Source organism: Borostomias antarcticus, assembly GCF_949987555.1.
Source record: "Borostomias antarcticus genome assembly, chromosome: 19".
Lineage (NCBI taxonomy): Eukaryota > Metazoa > Chordata > Actinopteri > Stomiiformes > Stomiidae > Borostomias > Borostomias antarcticus.
In genome coordinates this window covers 14,315,039-14,335,660 of record NC_140252.1, presented here as the reverse complement: position 1 = coordinate 14,335,660, position 20,622 = coordinate 14,315,039, and the positions used below count along the sequence as shown (strand labels likewise).

The 20,622-nt window shown below is 44.6% G+C and overlaps 1 pseudogene across 1 annotated transcript in view; it reads left to right on the top strand.

The window, feature by feature from the left end:
• Positions 1-3,670: 3,670 nt before the first annotated feature.
• The window catches only part of LOC311321993 (plasminogen-like), a 34,642-nt pseudogene continuing 17,690 nt past the window's right edge, over positions 3,671-20,622 (top strand). Inside the window, exons 1-12 of the transcript in view lie at positions 3,671-3,779; positions 4,088-4,209; positions 4,481-4,687; positions 4,730-5,051; positions 5,516-5,689; positions 5,958-6,082; positions 6,242-6,399; positions 9,075-9,126; positions 9,652-9,800; positions 10,036-10,171; positions 10,876-10,977; positions 12,218-12,363. The product of the transcript in view is annotated as a plasminogen-like (transcript). The remainder of the gene's footprint in view (positions 3,780-4,087; positions 4,210-4,480; positions 4,688-4,729; positions 5,052-5,515; positions 5,690-5,957; positions 6,083-6,241; positions 6,400-9,074; positions 9,127-9,651; positions 9,801-10,035; positions 10,172-10,875; positions 10,978-12,217; positions 12,364-20,622) is intronic.

Here is a 20,622-nt window from a genome sequence, read left to right as displayed (position 1 = left end):
ATAGATAGATAGATAGATAGATAGATAGACATCTTCACTACTGCTGTCCTCTCAGTGCTCCTGTCTGCTAATAATAATAATAATAACTTACATTTATATAGCGCCTTTCAAGAAACCCAAGGTCGCTTTACATCAGAGCAATAAACAGACAAGAGACAATAACAAGAACAAACAAGAACAACCAATCTAGCTGCCAAAGGCCTGAGTGAACAAGTGTCTTTTTTTTGTCTGCTGCTGACAAATGTTAGCCTGACCTCTGCTCCTGTCCTTGCCGGGCCAATGATTGATGGGTAAGTAATCCATCATATTTGTCTTACTGACATCAAAATCAGAAGGGGACGTGCACTTTTACTTGGTTTTCTTCATGCAGCTCAGTACAGTACAAACAGAATACATAATAAATACAAAACAAGCCCGCAGGGCAGCCTGTCAGTGAGCCTGACAGCAGCTGCTAGTCAGTGGCCATCATGGACCTGAACAGAGCTTTTCTACTCACCCTCCTCACCTCAGGTAAGAAACTCCTGCTATGATCCTGAAGACAGATCTGACTCAACACGTCATTCAGATTACTGTAATATTATGTGGATTAGATATAATTACAATACAATAATAATGCTCCATCATATAGTCTCTTCCTTGATTTGAAGGGAATTAGTTATACAATCAATTGGATAAAAGTTATTTGTGTTTAGCGCAGGTTGTGGCATATGATTAGATCAGTTCTGGATCTGGATATTTACCAGGGGGATAATTAGACACAACACTGTATTTTTTTTTTTTTTTTAGATATCCAGACATCAAACCTGACTAGTCTGTTGAATGGCATATGTTGATGTGCCTTCAGTGAGCTTTAGATCTCCCTCAACCATGTTTCACTCTTAAAAATATTAATTAAATAAATACATAAATACCAGTTTCTCAGCCATCTTGGAACGGACCTCTTAGCTATTAACACCTTAAAGGGAGACATGCAACATACATTTCTATCAGCAATTTAAGACCATTCAGATTTACTGTTTATTAAAAGAAACGTTTTATAGGTTTCGCCAAATTTTCAATCTGCAGAAAAATCCATCATGGCGGAGGCTACTTCAGGCATATTTGGTTCCCATGAGGAAAGACACAAGCACTCCTGGTTTCATGCATTTACATCTTTTTGAGTTATTTGACCAAATCCATGAAAATAATAATTTTGTTAGTGACAAATACCTGTAAGTGTACCAAATTCCATGCTTTTATCACAAAATGCACAATTGTTGTGGATTTTCCACCTAAGAAATTTTGTCCACTTTTGTTTTCATTTCATTTGATGCTATGTTGAGATATAACTATGGCAGAAGGGGTATACACTACCAGTTCCAGAATAGATAATGTAGTGCAAAAATCAATGCTACCGATTCAAACATAGATGATGGTGGCACTAGGCCCAGGGCTTCAGTCCACTTTGCTGATGTGCCAGATCTTGAGGTTTGTAGTGAAAGTGAGGATTTTTGGTAGCAAAGCTCAGCCTAGTGTAAATATGCCACGGTATGCATCAGGCATGTTGATGGAGGAGTTGGGCAAATAGGTGACTGGGCTACTACAGTACGAGCCTACTGGCTGAAGGGGAAGTACAAAGGCCAATTCAGTCCTCAAGATGTCGTGGTATGTGAACTGATCCCAACCTATCTAGATACTGTAACTACTCAGTCAGTTTATTAGAAAAAGAAAAAAAAAAACTCTGGTAAATTTGTCGCCTTGTAAATGTGTCTCTATGCTACAGTGGGACCCTGAACTAGATTTCTGTTTACCCTGTGGGGTGGGGGTAGCCTCGTGAGACCATCCTGATTCCGCAAGCTCACATTCTGTTTCTCTCGCAAATCAGTCTGGATACTCTCCATAGAGATCCTTTTGGGCCCGATCAATCAAAACAATCTCGCTAATCAGCGTCGGTTCTGAGGAATTTGAAATATAAACAGCTACACCGGGCGGGTTTATGACACTGGCGGGTTTAAGTTAGCACTGATAGACCTTTTCAGATTTTTTACAGATGGTTCATCCCATCATCTGCCAAGTAGTTTTGAAAGTACCTGCCCTTTTCCATACAGTTTCCAACAGAGAGTTCCCAGATGGTTATGTGAAGCAAAGCATTTGGCATGTTAGGATGGGGGATGCTTTGAGGACAATTTTGAGCTAATGTACTGCAAAATTATTTTTTTTAATCCAAATCAGATGTTATTTATTTGATTGGAAACATCACATTTGGGATGGCCAAAGCCCATGAGGCCCCCTGGCAGCTGCGGGGCCCGATGCAAAGCACTGGACTTTCATATAGGCAGAGCCAGCACTTTATTGACCTTTGTCTGTGTATCTGTTTCCAGCCAGTGCAGATGTGCTGATAATGTTAAGACAGACGGGGCTTGGATCCTGTCCCTGGTCAAGAGGCAGTACACTGTTCGCACAGTGCTGGAGTGTGCCATCATAAATAACCTAGAGACAGAATTAATATGCAGGTACTACAGTACATGCTGGGTGACCTGACAATTCACTCACCATCCACCGTAGTTTGACGAAGTCTTGGTTTGAGCTGTCTTGGTGCCCATGTGTTTCTGTGTGTGTGTGTGTGTGTGTGTGTGTGTCCACAGGTCTTTTATGCACGTTGAAAAGGACCAGGAGTACTGGACAATACCGGCCAACAGAAAGACAGAGGACACTGAGGAGATCCAGCACGTCTATGTATGAAAACAAGTCCTCATCCTGTCCCATCATCAAGTCCCCAACTGAAGTGCCCAGGTCTGTAATGGCGTTGGGAGTTATCATATAACATTCACTCCCATTATAGAACTCCAACAGCTCCTTGAGTGGTCACTGACTACTTGAATTTGAATCAGAATTTGAAGGGGGGCTAAGAATCAGTTTGGACTGAGTTTGTAAACACTGTGGAGTTGGATCAGATTATCTAAACAGCCATGTCTTGTACTGTAAATGTCTCCCTGTGGCAGGAGCAAGGCGGCCAATAAAATATATCATATCTTATCGTATGGTATTGTATTATATGGTTATGTATCATATTGAATTGTTTCGTATGGTATGGCCTGGAATTGTATTGTATCATATTGTACTGTGTCCTATCTGATCACTGGTGGGTTTCCAGAGACCACAAGGCTCAGATCACTCAAGGGGATCCTGAACTGGGATCTTAATCAAGGAGGTTACAAATAGGAAGCATTGGGGTCCGTGGTGGAGTAGCGGTCTAATGCACTGTGTTTCGGTGCAGCTGCCCACTGGGGACGGGCATGGCCAGATCCGAGAATGGTGTTGCACATCGGCCGCCGCTCCCTGGTTTGAGTGTCATCTCGGCTCCAGGATTCGTCTCGCTACAGCGACCCTGTCTGGTGTCTGAGTCATGGTCGCGTGTCGAGAGTCAGGTCGCTGGCTGTGAAATGTTAATTTATGAAGTTTGGCGAGTGAATGAGTTTATGCTTCTTCCTCTTTGCATTCATTGATCGTAACAAAGTACCTGACAATACTATATCTGTGTGTGTGTCTCTCTCTCTCTGCAGGCTACCTATTAGAGTGTGTGAATGGCATTGGCTCTGACTACAGGGGTATCAATGCCAAGACCAAGTCAACCTGTCAACGCTGGGCATCAGGATACCCTCACAAACCTAAGTAATACCCCAAAGCCGACATGGAGTCTAACTTCTGTAGGAACCCAGATAATGACCGTGACGGCCCCTGGTGCTACACAATGGACCCCGATAAACGATGGGAGACCTGCAACGTCCAGGACTGCACTGGTTACACCTGCAGCACTTTCACACACTCTGTACTATCAATCATTACTGGGTCAATAACTATTTACAAATACTGTCAAATACTTGGGGTGTGTTTGATTTAGTTTACCCAATGAAATTGATCGAATTGACCCAGGTCTGATAACAATACTAAGTATATTCTTGATAGCAAATCATCAATGGGTCCAAATAAATCCATGCCAAAGTTGCGATATTAACACATGTGCAGTTCACTTTCACATATGCTTTCTACAGTAGATGAAAGCTGTCTATCATAGCATGGTGTGTGAGTGGGTGTTTCTGTCCTCCAGATGACTGTATCTACTGCAGTGGGGAGGACTACAGAGGGAATATCTCCACTACAGAGGGCGGTTACACCTGCCAGCGCTGGGGGTGTACAGGAACCCCACAACCATGGATACAGCCCATCAGCGTACAACACACACACACACACACACACACACACACACACACACACACACACACACACACACACACACACACTGATTTCTAATACCTGAACCTGAATGTCAAACAAAACATATTGTACATGTCTTATAATTAATCTTACCCTGTATACATTACAACATTACATATGTGTATACTGTATGTGTACATGTTACATAAACACTCAACAACACGTCCCTCTCTCCCTGTCTCTGGTCCTGTCTCTCGCTCTCTCTTTCTCACTATTGCTCTCTCAGTCACCTAGAGAAATATCTGGAGGAGTAATTTTGCAGGAACCCAGATGGAGAACTCCGCCCTTGGTGCATCACTACCAACCCCACCAAAATCGGGGAGTTTTTCTTCATCCCACACTGTGGTGATCCAGACACAGCTCCTCTCAAACCTCCCGGTCCCTCCTCTACTCTCTTCTCCCTGTCTGCCCTCTGTCCTCGATACCTGCACTTGTGCAACTAGGAACTCTATGAAATTCTCCAATCTGGCTTCAGAACACACTACGGCACAGAGACTGCCCTCATCAAGATCACCAACGATCTCCACATCGCTGCTGACTCCGGCCACATTAGCATACTCATCCTTCTGGACCTCTCAGCAGCCTTTGACACAATCTCCTTTTCTATCCTCCTCAACCGCCTAACCAGCCACCTAGGCTTCACCAGAGCTCTCTCCCGGTTCCAGTCATACCTCTCCAACAGGAAACAGTTTGTCACCATCAGTGGCTCCAGCTCCTCCCGGCCCCAGTCAACCAAGGCATGCCTCAAGGCTCTGTGCTTGGACCCCTCCTCTTCACCATGTGCACGCTCCCCCTCAGTCAGATCATCCGCCATCACGGCCTAAACTTCCACTGCTATGCTGATGACACTCTACTCTATCTAAGCACAACACCATCCACTCAGCTCCCCCCACAGTCTCTTGTCTAGTTAGTTAGTTAGTTAGTTAGTTAGTTAGTGTAGTTAATTCCCGTAGTAAGTTAGTTAGTTACTGTAGTTAGTTAGTTAGTTAGTTTATTGGTTAGTTAGTTAGTTAGTTAGTTAGTTAGTTAGTTAGTTAGTTAGTTAGTTTATTGGTTAGTTAGTTAGTTAGTTAGTTAGTTAGTTAGTTAGTTAGTTAGTTAGTTAGTTAGTTAGTTAGTTAGTAAGCCATGCCACTGTTGTTTTGGTTCATGTCTGTTTTTGTTGTCTGTCTGACTTGTCTCTTTCTGTGACTATGTAAAGCGACCTTGGGTCTCTTGAAATGCGAATTCATGCGAAGTCTGACCTCCTCCACACCCCCAGCCGCCGAACCCCCCCACGGTGGCCGCAGAGCTCTCTTGTGCCACGGGAGATGGTGGCGCCTACAGAGGCACGGTTGCTGTGACAACCTCCAGTAAAACCTGCCAGATGTGTTCTAGCCAGGTACCACAGAAACAACCAAAAACACAACCAGACCACTGAGAACTACCCCTGCAAGTCGGAAACAAAAACCCACAAGCACAAACACAAACTGAATCGGAATTTAGATAGCTGTGCTGCTGAAAGTCTTGCATTTTGATAGGACAGGTGAATGGTATTTCTACTGAAGAGTGAGATTAACCAATTCAGCTGGTGCGTGTGTGTGTGGGGGGGTGTGTGTGTGTGTGTGTGTGTGTGTGTGTGTGTGTGTGTGTGTGTGTGTGTGCGTGCGTGCGTGCGTGTGTGTGTGCATGTGCGTGTGTGTGTCTGTGTGTATGTCTGCCAGAGGCCTGGACAAGAACTACTGCCATATCTCAGATAATGAGTGCATGCCGTGGTGCTACACCACCGACCCAGAGACGCGCTGGGAGTACTGCAAGGTCCCCTCCTGTGGAGATGCACCTGGACCAGGTCCGGGACTGTGTCTCTGTGTGTGTGTGTGTGTGTGTGTGTGTGTGTGTGTGTGTGTGTGTGTGTGTTTGTGTGTGTGTGTGTGTGTGTGTGTGTGTGTTGGCTAATGTTGTATGTATTTTTTCTGGTTGACCCTTTTCCTGTCCTGCCGTCTGGTAGATGAGCCGGTGATTCCCCCGGAGACAGAAGACTGCTACGAGGGCGACGGTACCACTTACCGGGGTGTGACATCAGAGACGGTGAGTGGGAAGAAGTGTCAGGCCTGGTCCTCCATGACGCCCCACCGCCACACTAAGACCCCCCAGAGGCTCCCCCCCCCCACACCCACACACACACTCATGCACACACACACACACACACACACACATACACACAGCCTGTCTCTGTAGGCTCTAGTGCTGTGTGCAGTTTGTTATGGTATTATGAAATGAAAGCTAAGTCTCCACCTTTTGACCTAGGGCAGGGCTTCTCAGCCTTTTATAACTTAAGGCCCACGTTTGATGTGTTGAAAATTCACCTTCCCAAATACATGAGAAAAAAACATACTGTAACATGACTGAAGTTTGCATCCAAGGGAACGTTCACTAGCTATGTTAGCTGAACACATGTGTCTCAACATGTGATTAGCATTGTAATATGTGATTGGCATAGTAATATTCAAATGGTAATTGGTCATTGAAATTATGTATTTTAGCTTGTTTGTATTTACTGTATGTGTGCATTTTTTAGTAGATTTAAATATACTGTAAAAATAACTAGGCTTTATAAATTGAGTATGGATTCATTCATTCATATTCATTCATTCGGATTTGGATGAATTTCACGGAGGTTTACAGCGTGAAGGGATGGCTGTTGTATGTTCGGTGAAATTAGTACTGTTTACAAGTTACTGTTGTTTCGAAATGCAGAGGCGAAAGGACCTATGGTGTTTACAGGACGACTTCAGAGCTTGGTAAGCATAAACCATGTAATTCCTGAACTTGAAATCCACGTATATCATACTTTATTGAGTTTTTCGAGTGTGCCCATAGCTAGCAATGAGCCAGGGTGCGCGCGCCGACATTATTGACACAGAACTCTATACTGCACAAAACAGAAATATTTTAACTTGTACTAGTCAGATACATGCCAGGGAAGCCAGGAATATGACTAAACAAGAAATTCAGTGTCCTTATCCTTTAATGCCAAGCGTTCATCTGACTTTTGGCATTGAGCTTGGTGATGTAAGGCCCTCTTGTCCAACATCAGTGTCTGACCTCACAAATGCTCTTCTGGGTGAATGGGTAAAAATTCCCCCAGATACACTCCAAAATCTTGTAGAAAGCCTTCCCAGAAGAGTGGAAGCTGTTATAGCTGCAAATGGGGCTCCATATAAAAAAAAAACCTCCATATTAATGCCCATGATATTATAATGGGATGTCATAAAAGTTCCTGTAGGTGTAATGTGTAGATGACGTCCCAGTACTTTTGTTCATATAGTGTATGGTTTACACATACTGGGACTTTGTCTAGCGTAATGCAGCACCGATGGAGACAACATTAGACAGGGTGCAGGACAGGGCAATGCAAAGACGTGACAGCGCAAATACAAAATATAATATAACCAAATAAAAAGAAAAGCACAATGCAAAATATGCAATAAACACAGAATGAAGTGTGTATGGTTTATACAGTGTGTGTGCAGAGTGTAGTGTGATGTATGCGTAGAGTAAGCAGGCGGGAGGGGGGGGGGGGGGTCGTAGGAGGACACAATGCTTGTTGATGAGGTTGATGGGGAAGAAGCTCTTTTTGCAGCACAAGGTCTTGGTCCTGATGGACTGCAGTCTCTTGCCGGAGGGGAGTGATTTAAAGAGATTGTGACCAGAGTGGGATGTGTCAGCCACAATCTTTCTCCCCCATTTCAGGCCCTGGAGGCTTGCAGGTCCTGTAGGGATGACAGTTTACAGCCGATCACCCTCTCAGCGGATTGGATGATGCACTGCAGTCTGGCCTTGTCTTTTTCTGTTGCGGTAGAGAACTAGATGGTGATGGAGGTGTAGAAGAGTAACATCATTGCCTTTGGCATGTTGAATTTCATCAGCTGCCTCAGGAAGTACTTTCACTGCTGTGCTTTATTGGTGAGGGAGTTGATTTTTAGTTCCCACTTGGGGTCCCGGTAGATGTTGGTGCCAGAGTCCACTGGGGAGTCATTCAGAATCTACTGGGGAGTCATTCATAGTCCACCGGGGAGTCATTCAGAGTCCACTGGGGAGTCATTCAGAATCTACTGGGGAGTCATACATAGTCCACCGGGGAGTCATTCAGAGTCCACTGGGGAGTCATTCAGAATCTACTGGGGAGTCATTCATAGTCCACCGGGGAGTCATTCAGAGTCCACTGGAGAGTCATTCAGAATCTACTGGGGAGTCATTCATAGTCCACCGGGGAGTCATTCAGAGTCCACTGGGGAGTCATTCAGAGTGATGTGGAGATGGGTGCTGGTTTCTTTCTAAAGTCTACAACTATCTCCACTGTCCTGAGAGCGTTGAGCTCCAGGTTGTTTTGGCTGCACCAGGACAGCAGCTGGTCAATCTCCCACCTGTAGGCGGACTCATCGCCTTCGAGTCCGTTGAGGGTGGTGTCATCCGCAAACTTCAGGAGCTTGACAGACTAGTGGCTGGAGGTGCAGCTGTTCGTGTACAGGGTGAAGAGTAGAGGAGAAAGAACAGCTTTGGGGGAAACCTGTGCTGATGGTCCTGGAGTCAGAGACGTGCTTGGTCAACTTCACATGCTGCTTCCTGTCCGACAAGAGGTCTGTGATCCACCTCCAGGAGTCGGGCCCGTGCAGCTGAGAGAGCATGCCTTCCTTCGTGGGTGGGAGGATGGTGTTGAAAACAGAGCTGAAGTCCACAAACAGGATCCTGGCGTAGGTACCTGCGGAGTCCAGGTGCTGGAGAATGTACAGTAGAGTAGTGTAGGGCCATGTTTACTGGAATCTTGAATCTTGATCTAGATCTCGTCCACTGACCTGTTGGGCAGCTACGGGGAGGTCAGGGCCCCTGCAGGTGTGAGGGCTGGGATGATGGTATCAGGGGGGGACCACTTGTTTATCAAATCTGAAGGGGATGTTGGAGTTTCTTAGAGTAGAGAGTTTCTTGAGTAGCATTGCTTAGCTTCCTTCACTGCCTTACTAAACCTGTACTTGGCCTCTTTGAACCGATCCTTATCCCCACTCCTATGTACTTCCTCTCCAGCCTTAACTTCCTGAATGTGGTTGGGAACCAATACACTACAATACACAACACTCACAAAAAAGGAACAGTTTGTAACAGTAGAATAACCCTCTGAAAAAAAGATTCTGTATTACAGGTCAGTAAGGTTCTATATAGTCTTTTCAGGTTTTCAGAGGGTCCTTATATTATTAGAAATGGTTCTACTGTACATACAGTGTAGCACCCTTTTTCAGTGTGTAGAAAGTTCTGCAGCACCAGATTCCTGACCGTCTCCTGCCTTCCTTTAATGTGTCCCTGCCTCCTCTGTTTCCTCCCCCACCTCCCCTGTCACCCTCCTGCCTCCCCTGCCTCCCCCAGACTGTGTGGTGGGTAACGGGGCGACCTACCGAGGCTCCACCTCCATGACCATGCTGGGTGTGACCTGCCAGGCCTGGGCCTCCCAGACTCCCCACCAACACGGCTCCTTCAATCCCGAGACACACCCCGACAAGGGCCTGGAGTCCAACGTAGGTCACAGGACTCGTAGGTCAACATAGGTCACAGGATGAGACAGTGTTGAGTTTATACAACTGCCCACTCCAGTCTTACACAAGGCTGATTTCATGGACACAAAGCCTTGTCTATAACTAAGATACCTCTTCAAATCTCTATTGACATGTTTTTAGTGACGTACCAGGGTTTATCCATGTCTGGGAAACCAGCCCAGTCAAGTTTTTCATTTGGTTAATGACTCTTTTCTTCTCCTGCAGAAACCAAGACGATGTGAGCGGCCCCTGGTGTTACACCACCGACCCCAGGAAAACCACCACCGACCCCAGGAAAACCACCACTGACCCCCAGAAAACTACTGCCAGATCCCAAACTGTGGTAAGAACCTGTAGACAGAGAATACAATATACAGACTCTACACACACAATATCCCAAGGTAATTAGGGGCTGGGCAGCTCAGCTGCCGGTCCCTCTTGTTAGTGTGCTTGCTGCAAGCAATCATTAGTGTGCTTGCTACAAGCAATCATTAGTATGCTTGCTACAAGCAATCACACTATTGGCATACTTCTTGTGCTTCTTTTTTCATCACCGAACTCCTATTACATCATTTTTAAATTAAATTACAGGATTACAGAAATTCAGCCATACTGTAATGTACGTGACACACACATTGCACACAGTGAGCAGTGGAAATTGTTCCCTGCATTTCTCCCATCCAAGCCGTACTCCTCTAGGGGAGAGCAATGGGCAGCCATCGTTCATGGGGTCTGGGGACCAAGTCCAAGTGCTCAGTCGGACTGAAGAGCATCTGTTCTTCTGCATGTTTTTCGTATTGGGTTCTTTCGGAGGAAACCCTTGCGAACACGGGGAGAACATGCAAATTCCGCAAATAAAGGAAGAAAGAATAATAATAATGATTATTATTATTATGATTTATTATTACTATTACTATTATTGATATACTTATTATTATTATTACAATTATTGATATACTTGTATACATTTAATCTATTTTGCTTTGTTTTAGCTTGGGACACAATGTTTAATGATTAGACTTTTAGGTTTTAACGTCCTCCTGTCTGCCGCGACCAGGTGGTCTGAAGTGTGGCCAGCCCATCATCAAGCCCGAGAGGTGTTTTGGTCGGATCGTTGGAGGCTGCGTGTCCAAACCTCACTCTTGGCCCTGGCAGATCAGTTTACAAGTGTAGGACTGTCATTAACATGGATATAAAACATTTATGTTATTGTAAAATAATTAAAGTGACATGCAACATGTTTATTAATTCCCCTCTGTGTGTGTGCACACACACACGTACACACACATACACACACACGCACGCACGCACGCAGGCGTGTGGAGGGACTCTGATCGCGCCCCAATGGGTTGTGACAGCTGCCCACTGTCTGGAGGGGGCTGTGGCTGTTATACCACAGTAGGCTTCTATAGACACTGTCTGCCTGGCAGGCTGTTATACTGTTAAGAACTCTGTCTGACTGACAGGCTGTTATACTGTTAAGTCTGACTGACAGGCTGTTATACAGCTATAGGCACTCTGACTGCCAGGCTTGTATAGCCTACTAAACACTGTCTGACTGGCAGGCTGTTATACTACTACACTATTCATTTTCCATACTCTAACTAGCAGGTCTAGCTTTAGGAAATGTTGATAGAAGGACAACATTAATTCCTATAAAAAACGTCCTCTAATTCGCAAGAATGTGGTATGCTCACTTGTCACTGGAGATATCTTAGCTAAAGGCTATCAGTCAGCTCCACACAGGTGCCTCCTCCCTGCAAGAGGCCACATTTGTGAGGAAATACACATAATGTATACTTACAAAGCATACAGGTCTATTGTATTGTATTGTATTGTATTGTATTGTGTGTGTGTGTGTGTGTGTGTGTGTGTGTGTGTGTGTGTGTGTGTGTGTCAGGCTCTGGAGCCATAATGTGTTACTGGAGATTCATTATAGGCGTGCCAATGAGGCGACCAAGCAGGAAAGGATGGAGGAGAAGATTATACTGGGACCAAATAGAGGGGATATCGCACTGCTCAAACTAGAGAGGTGGGTACAGCAGTCAACCTGCCACCCTGCCGGTCTGCTTAACGTGGATGGGATGAACTCATTGGAGGGACATTAGATGAATCCCTGTACGTTAGAAGGGATGTGTGTGTGTGTGTGTGTGTGTGTGTGTGTGTGTGTGTTTTGTTTCCAGCCCTGATCTCATAAATGACAAGGTCCTACCAGCCTGTCTCCCTGAGAAGGACTTTGTGGTTCCATGAACATGAATGTTTCCCATCTAGTGTTCCTAAGACAGGACAGTCTTCAGCAGGGGAAGCTGAGTAAAGGCTCTGAGATGAAAGACATTCCTGCAGCGTTAATGCTGGAGGTCCTGCTGTATGAGAGCTGATGCTGGCTGGTTGGGCTGCAGGGACGGGAGGAGATGGCATCCTGAAGGAGGTGGGCTTCCCTGTGATAGAGAACAAGGTGTGCAACCGCCCCTCCTACCTGAAAAACAGGGTGAAGGACCACGAGATGTGTGCCGGAAACATTGAGGGAGGATCAGACAGCTGCCAGGTACGATGATGGTGATGATGATGATGATAATGATGATGAAGATGGTGATGATGATGATGATGATGATTATGATAATGATGATGGGGATGATGATGATGATGATGGTGAGGATGATGACGATGATGATGATAGCGATTATGATGATGATGATGATGATGATGATGATGGTGATGATGATGAAGATGGTGGTGATGATGATGATGATGATGGTGGTGATGATGATGATGATGATGATGATGGAGATGATGATGATGATGATGTTAATGATGCTAACAGGTGCACAGTGAACCTGTCTCCCCCCACCATTGATGCATGTTATCAGCATGTGTAAGTGGAGTGGGCTTTTAGTTTAGATGTACAGTATCTATAAAGCCAGTAAAGGTCCATCATATTTTTGGTTTGGTCTAAAATGTAAGCATGTATTTGAAAGTAAGGAGTAGTAGCAAAACGATCTAGCCAATCAGTGTTCTAAGTGGAACTACGAACAGCTACGCTGGGCAGGTTTAGGTGTGACGATAGCGAGCTGCGGTTGAGGTTAGCGTGTGATAGACAGTGATAAGACAGATGGTTCATCCAGTCACCTGCCAAGTATTTTTGAAAGTACCTGACCTTTTCCAAACAGTTTTCAACTGATCGTTCCCAGATGGTTATGTGAAGCAAACCATCTGGCAAGTCAGGTTAAGTCTGGCCATCCCCATCCTACGATTTCAGGGTTAAGGTTAGGGCCAGGTTTAGGGTTGAGTTACGGTTACATTAGTTGATCCCCTAACCAATCACTCCACACAATGAATTTCATCATCACATTCAAAGGACGCTGATTGGCCTGGTTGGAATTCCAACTGATAATCTGTTTTTGCCAGAACAGAAAATGATCTCGCCAATCAGCGTTGGTTCTGAGGAATTTGAAAGACAAACAGCTACGCTGGGCGGGTGTAGGTGTGATGTCAGTGAGGAGCGGTTGAAGTTAGCATGGGTGGTGATAGACAGGTGGTTCATCCAATCACCTGCCAAGTATTTTTTTAAACAGTTTCCAACAGAGAGTTCCAAAAGTTGGCCAAATCTCAGGATCTTTGGGATGACTTGGGAGCTACATTTTTAATAATAGGTCCATACTGTAGTAGTCACAGAACGGAATTGAGGTTCTGGACCCAACTTTTAGGAGCTGATGACCCACGGAGGCTGAACATGACTGGGACAGTCTCTGTAAACACGCGCACGCACGCACGCACACACGCACGCCGCACACACACACACACACACACACACACACACACACACACACACACACAACAAGACACCCTCTCTCATCCCATTAGTCTCTTGAGGCCTTTAATGCTAGTACATTTACCAAGCTCAGAGGCGACACCAGGGCGGGTGATGTCATTACTGCCAGTGTGTTAATGTCCTTATGATGGGCCAGGCTGGGAGAGGGGCTCATACGTCTCAGAGATGGTCTGCCCGATCTCCAAATCAGCCTTAGGGTTGAGCAGGGGCGGACAGAGAGAGGGAGAGGAAGGGATGGCGGGAGAGAGGTAGGAGTAGGGGTGGAGAGACAGAAGGAAAGGGTACAAGAAAGAAAGGGAGAAAGAAGCAGAGAGGGAAAGAGACAAAGGAGTATAATGTTAGCTCCCAGGGGTCTGATTCCTGGGACATTCTGTTTTAGCTGGAGTGGATCAATTTCAATGTCAATCCAGGGCGAGACTTATCTCCACTACAAAGCAGCTGAGACACAGCTTACAAGTGCATGGTGTACTTGAGAGGCACCAGTAGCAGCAGTTAACTCAATTTGTGAATTAATCATCGGTAAGGTTCCTGTACATCCTTTATCACGTGTTCCCCCCCCTGTACACCTTCACATTCTATCCAGATTCTCTGTTCAGATCAAATGGATTACCCCTCAGGATGATCAATCAATCAGTACACATCTTCAGTAACGTTGTCCTCAGGGCTCTCTGCTGGAGTCCGATGGATGTATGGATGTATGGATGTATGGGATAGATAGATAGATAGATAGATAGATAGATAGATAGATAGATAGATAGATAGATAGATAGATAGATAGATAGATAGATAGATAGATAGATAGATAGATAGATAGATAGATAGATAGATAGATAGATAGATAGATAGATAGATAGATAGATAGATAGATAGATAGATAGATAGATAGATAGATAGATAGATAGATAGATAGCAAGCAAGCAGATATTCCATGCATGTGTGAGAATAAACATCCCAGAAAGTTAGCACTGGCACAATATTTAATATCTTTATTTCAATCAGATTATTAGTACAAATTGTAGGTGTATGCCTCAGATGCATACCACATTATTGATTGAAAGACAGATGCTATTTGTATAACAGGTTGGTCATGAGGAAATCCCACAATCAGTAGTCAGGGGAGAGGAGCAGTATGGGCTGCATCTCAATAGTCTGAAGTTGCTTCCTCTCCGTGTATACTCTCACCTCCTCGATCAGGTCTGATCTCAGAGCACAAGACAGTAGAAACTCAGCCAAGGTGTGTAGCAGGTCACCTGTTTCCTACCTGGGCACATCTCACAGATCAGTACTACTGAAGAGAAGGAAACAAGGAGAGGATGCCCCCTTAGACTATTTGTACACAGCCGTGAGTCCCCAGTCTCCCAGTGGACAAACAGGGTTCCAGATATCAAACCTGACTAGTCTGCTCAAGGGCATATGTTAATGTGCCTTCATTGAGCTTCACGCTACGCTCACATGCTTGTGTTTGATGCGTGTCCGTCAACGTATGGCGGAAGGCGTGTCTGCCGCACGCAACAACAACCAATCACATTGTCCGAAACTGCGCTCGCAACAGCCAGTAGATTCTCCGAACCTTCTAGCGCACACTATTTTGAAAACCCACCGGGCTTTTCGTTTAGTGCTGTCATGGATGCTAATCTGGTCGAACGTGTGGCGATCGTCTATGCATTGTGGTTGAGGCAACGTGAACGTGGTGCCCGCAGGTATTGGGTACATCCTATCCTGCAAACAAACAGAGATTGTCCTCCATCTTGGTATCAAAAAATGTGAAAATCCCGCCTTGCGATGACGTCTTTCTCCGTCAAGACATCTGATTGGTCGGCAGCTCCAGCAACGCATCTGAAAGTTGAACATTTCTCAGCTTTCGACGCTAGCAACGCAGGCAACGCAACGCACCGGGACAACAACGGAACCAGAATGCCATTCGGCTGCAGCCATTGAAAATGAATGGCATCCATCAATGTTGACGCATCAAACGCAAGCGTGTCCATTATACCAATGGAGGTATAATAGATTTTGACACAATTGGCAACGGCACAATAGCGTGTCATTGTAGAGATACCAAACAAATGCTTTGCATGAGCCTGTCTTGTTGTTGCGGCTAGCTTTTCAAAGAAGGAAGCTAAGCCTGAATCCGCGGACGTCGCCTACCGCGAGATCAAGGCATTGCGCAAGATCGGAAGCAGTTAAAGCAGAAGTTTACACACGTATGTGCTGCGACTAAATAGTTCGATGCTAAATATTTTTAAAAAGCCTTTCCAGATGAACTAGAATCTTACTTTATGGCTAATTATATGCCTAGGTGAGTTTCTTGTCTTTGAAATCGAGAGTTTAACATGTTTTTGAATGATTTTTCAAGATGCCCATCCACATCCATTGTATGACCAAAACGGTGGTAGAGCAATTATCAACTTTCTCGAAAATGCTAGCTTTGTCAACGTTTTGATCTGAATCATTGTATATGATCATAAGTAACCTTACAACAGGGCTAAACATGCATTTTCCCTTTACTACTCCTTTAAGTATATTATTATACATGTAACATATTAGATAGAATATACATTGTTTTAGCTTGGGACACAGTGCTGGAAAGCACTCCACGTCAGCTGCAGTCCAAGCAGCCCATCACCTACTGTAGCTGAAGAGGTGTTTTGGTCTGATCGTTGGAGACTGCATGTCCAAAAGGGTAGGACTGTCATTAACATGGATATAAAACATTTATTATTATAGAGCAATTAAATTACATGAGACATGTTTATTAATTAATCAGTGTGTGTGTATGTGTGTGCCTCTGTGTCTGCTTCTGTGTGTGTGTGTGTGTGTGTGTGTGTGTGTGCCTGCTTATTTGTGTCTGTGTGTGCACGCGCTTCTGTGTCTGCTTCTCTGTGTCTGTGTCTGTCTGCTTATCTGTGTGTGTGTGCCTCCTCATTCATCTTTGGGAGCCACTTTTGTGGAGGGACTCTGATTGCCCCCCAGTGGGTCGTGACAGCTACCCATTGTCTGAAGGGGGATCTGATTGTCACTTTAGGTACTGTAGACACTGTCTCCCTGTTATACTGTTGTACTGTAGACACTGTCTGATTGAACATTTGAAATACTCCTGTTTTGAAATTATACCTACAGTATAGGTGTCTCAGTAATCCAGTACCCATTATATATTAGGCTATACTTTGCATGTATTTACCAGGTAAATGTTTAGTTTTTTCAGACGGACGGGAGAGATCCCATGGGAGCAAAATGGTTTTTGTGAGTGTCTGTAAGCAAGCGCACCATAGATAGCATTTGTCCGGTTGTCACTCCCTCCCTCCCTCCCTCCCTCTTTCCCTCCCTTCCTCGTCGTGTTGTTGACCTGTAGTTCTTTGTTGCCACCACAAGAGGCAGTGGTCCCAGAACACCAAAACAGAAACACTATGACACTGCACATTTTCCAGATCCTCGGTGGTGTAGATGATAAAGTGCCTAACTCCCGTGCGGAAGGGCAGGGGTTCAAACCCTGGTGTGGGAGACTTTTCGTCACTGGATGTTATAGAAGCTATGTAAAATATGTCAGTGATGATATGTCAGTTATTTAATTTATGTGCAGCAATTGAACATTTGAAATACTCCTGTTTTGAAATTATACCTACAGTATAGGTGTCTCAGTAATTACCCATTTTATATTAGGCTATACTTTGCATGTATTTACCAGGTAAATGTTTAGTAATTGGGGGACTATGAAAGGAAGGGTTACCTAAAAAATGTTAAAGGTACCCCAGTGGAGTTTATTTTTGGTTACGAAACAGTCTCATTTTATTGTGGGTGAATCTACATTACCCACACTTGTTTATGTGTCCATTTTCGACAAATGTTGTTTCTTCTATGTAGTTTATTTTTAGATTATTATTTCTTGGTCGGGTCATCCAGAACTTCCTTGGAATGATGAAACGATTTACTGCAGTAGCCTTCGCCACCGACAAGAGACAGCGCGAGCAAATATGACCGTTATATATTGTCAAAAGTAACGTTACTAGTAAGACCTATGTAATTACCTCGTCGGTGGCCATCGTTCCGTCTTCACCCGGCTCAGGTAAATGGACTGCACTTATATGGCGCTTTTCCACCTTAGCGGCACTCAAAGCGCTTTACAATGGCCTCTCATTCACCCATTCACACACACACTCACCAATGGTGATAGCTGCCATGCAAGGTGCTAACCTGCTCATTGGGAGCAATTTGGGGTTAGGTGTCTTGCTCAAGGACACTTCGACATGTGGACAGTCGGAGCTGGGATTCGAACCACTGACCCTTCGATCATTGAACGACCCACTCTACCAACTGAGCTACAGTCGCCCCGGGTAGCTAAGGTTTACAACAGTGCGCGGGGAGGCTCATGGGAAATGTGGTCCTTTTGGGCGGAATACACTTCCGCTTCCCGAAACACCTCGTAGGGCCTTTAAGAGTAAGTTAATTTAGCAATAGAAATCCATAAGCCTAGGGGCAATGGGCCTAGGATATAGACAGTAAACTACCGGTGGAATGGTGGTGGAGCAGTAGCGGGAGCATTTCGGATTACTAGTGGACCGCTGTCCTGACGCTAATAATCCGCCAGAGGTCCGCTTGCCATTCGATGTGCAAATGGCCAGGAACCCGCCAGCGGATTCGGCCGGAGGTCTGCCAGCTCGTCCATCGGTGACCCACTGTAGGTCCACTAGCCTTGTGTTATCTGGGTTTATCCCTTACCTTTGTCCAGAAACAGAAGTTGAACCAATTGCAGCAAAATACTGTAGCTATCGTTACAGGAATCATCAATGTAACTGCTTTAGCCACTGACCGCTACCATTAATGTTATGGAAGCTGCTGCTAGTTGTTGTGAACTCATGAGCTATCTAGCTATCCTGCTCTTATTGTGCTGGATTAGCATTGGAAGCATTGGAGCTGATGTGTCCAGGGGACAAGACCTATCTTTATTTATCAGACATTATTTCATGTCATTTCAATTCACAGTTATTTCAGTGGCATTACTAGCTTCCGTCCTACCAGTCCTGAACAGAAACAAGCCAGCCACGCACTTAAGCCAGGCTGGAGCTGGCCTGTTTTTTTTAGCAGTTGAAAAAAGTTGAACTTTTTGGGCTAGAGCGCAGGCTGTAAAAGGCTGTTCTGACGACGACAACAACGGTCGGTTTTGGGCGAAACTGCAGAGACATCGAACATTAGCACTAGCTAACCACAACTAGCTATCTTACAGTAACTTGGCTAGTTAATTTACAGTCAGCAAAAATACGACACTCATTGCTAACATAGTGCTAGGTGTAAAACATTGGTAGCCTAGCCAGCTCTAAACTCTAGCTTAAGTGTACTCTATTGCTGTCAGCTTGGCGCTGTTCAGCTACATACAGCTTTCTAGTATACACACAACCTTAGTGCAGAATATAGGCCTATTTGAAAGGCTTATTCTGAAATCCCACAGTGAATTGTTCTGTGAGTTTGAAAGGCTGAATGCAGAACTGATTATCTGAGCGGACCTTATTCTGAAATTTCAACAACCACAACTTTGTATCATTCTGGAAGTTTGAAGGGCTGAATGCAGAACTGATTTTGGCTGCCAAGTAAATCCCCTACCTGATATTAACACTGTCGACCTTAAATGGCAGAATATATATATATATAAAACCGTACCAAAATGGATGTTCCCATGTTCACCTCAAAATGGATGTTCCCATGTTCACCTGTTCCTAACCCAGGATCCTCAGCCAGAGAAGTTGAGTAAAGGCTCTAAGATGAAAAACTGACATTCCTGAAATGTTAATGCTGGTTCTGCTGTATGAGAGCTGATGCTGGCTGGTTGTGCTGCAGGTTACGAAGGAGACGCCATTCTAAAAGAGACAGGCTTCCCTGTGATAGAGAACAAGGTATGCTACCGCATCCTACCTGGACAACAGGGCGAAGGACCACAAGATGTGTGCCGGTCTCGGAAACATTGAGGGAGGAACAGACGTACGTACGAGGTACAATGATGATGACGATGATGATGAAAACGTAGGTTGTCACAATGATGCTGGATGTTATGACATTGAAGATGGTGAAAGCAATTATGACGATTATGGTTGAAATTAGTACAATGATCATGTTGATGATTATCCTCTCTGTGAAGATAATAATGGTTATGATGATAAAGGTTATGGTGGTGATGGTGGTGGTGATGATGATGGTGTCTACACTCGCGTCTTTGAGTTTGTCGACTGGATAAGACCATGAAGGACTAATCACTAACCCACCACCTCTCTCTATATAGTAGCTGTTGAAGAAGATGGGGCTACATGTAACAATTATGTTTTTGCTGCATATAATTAATAGAGGCCTGTGTGCCTTAGAAACACTTATCTGGAATATGTAGGGGTGGGTCGTATGCCCACCTCCCTTGTTCTCTGTAAAGCGCATTGTGTTGCCTCAGGGTATGAAATGCGCTATACAAATAAAGCTTTGATTGATTCATTTGATTGATTATATACTATACATACAGTATAATAATGGTAAGAGTTGCTTATGTGCTTGTATAAATAAAACTTAGTTACTTACATGTGAATGTGAGGGGTGTGGGTGCTGTGCACAGATAAACCGAATGAGCAGAAAGGCAAAGTTGGCAGTGCGCCCAGACATATGTGACTACAGAGGTGATAATAAAATGATGCAAATGCATATGTGCACATGCACAAAATGCTACACAGGCTAGGACTCAACTCAACTAACATTTTTAGAAAGCACATTTAAAACAACCGAAGTTGACCAAAGTCAGCTCCAGAGCAACAAACACAGCACGCAACAGAACACTACAATACAAAACACCATAGGACCAGATGGAAGCAGATAGTCACAGCCTCATGTTCCTCAAGGAACGAAGAGGATTAAGTAAGTAAGTATATGCACCAAGATATAGATGAATATAGATAAATGCATGTGCTCACACCCCAAGAGTTGTTTACTTGCCAGTATAAAAGGAAG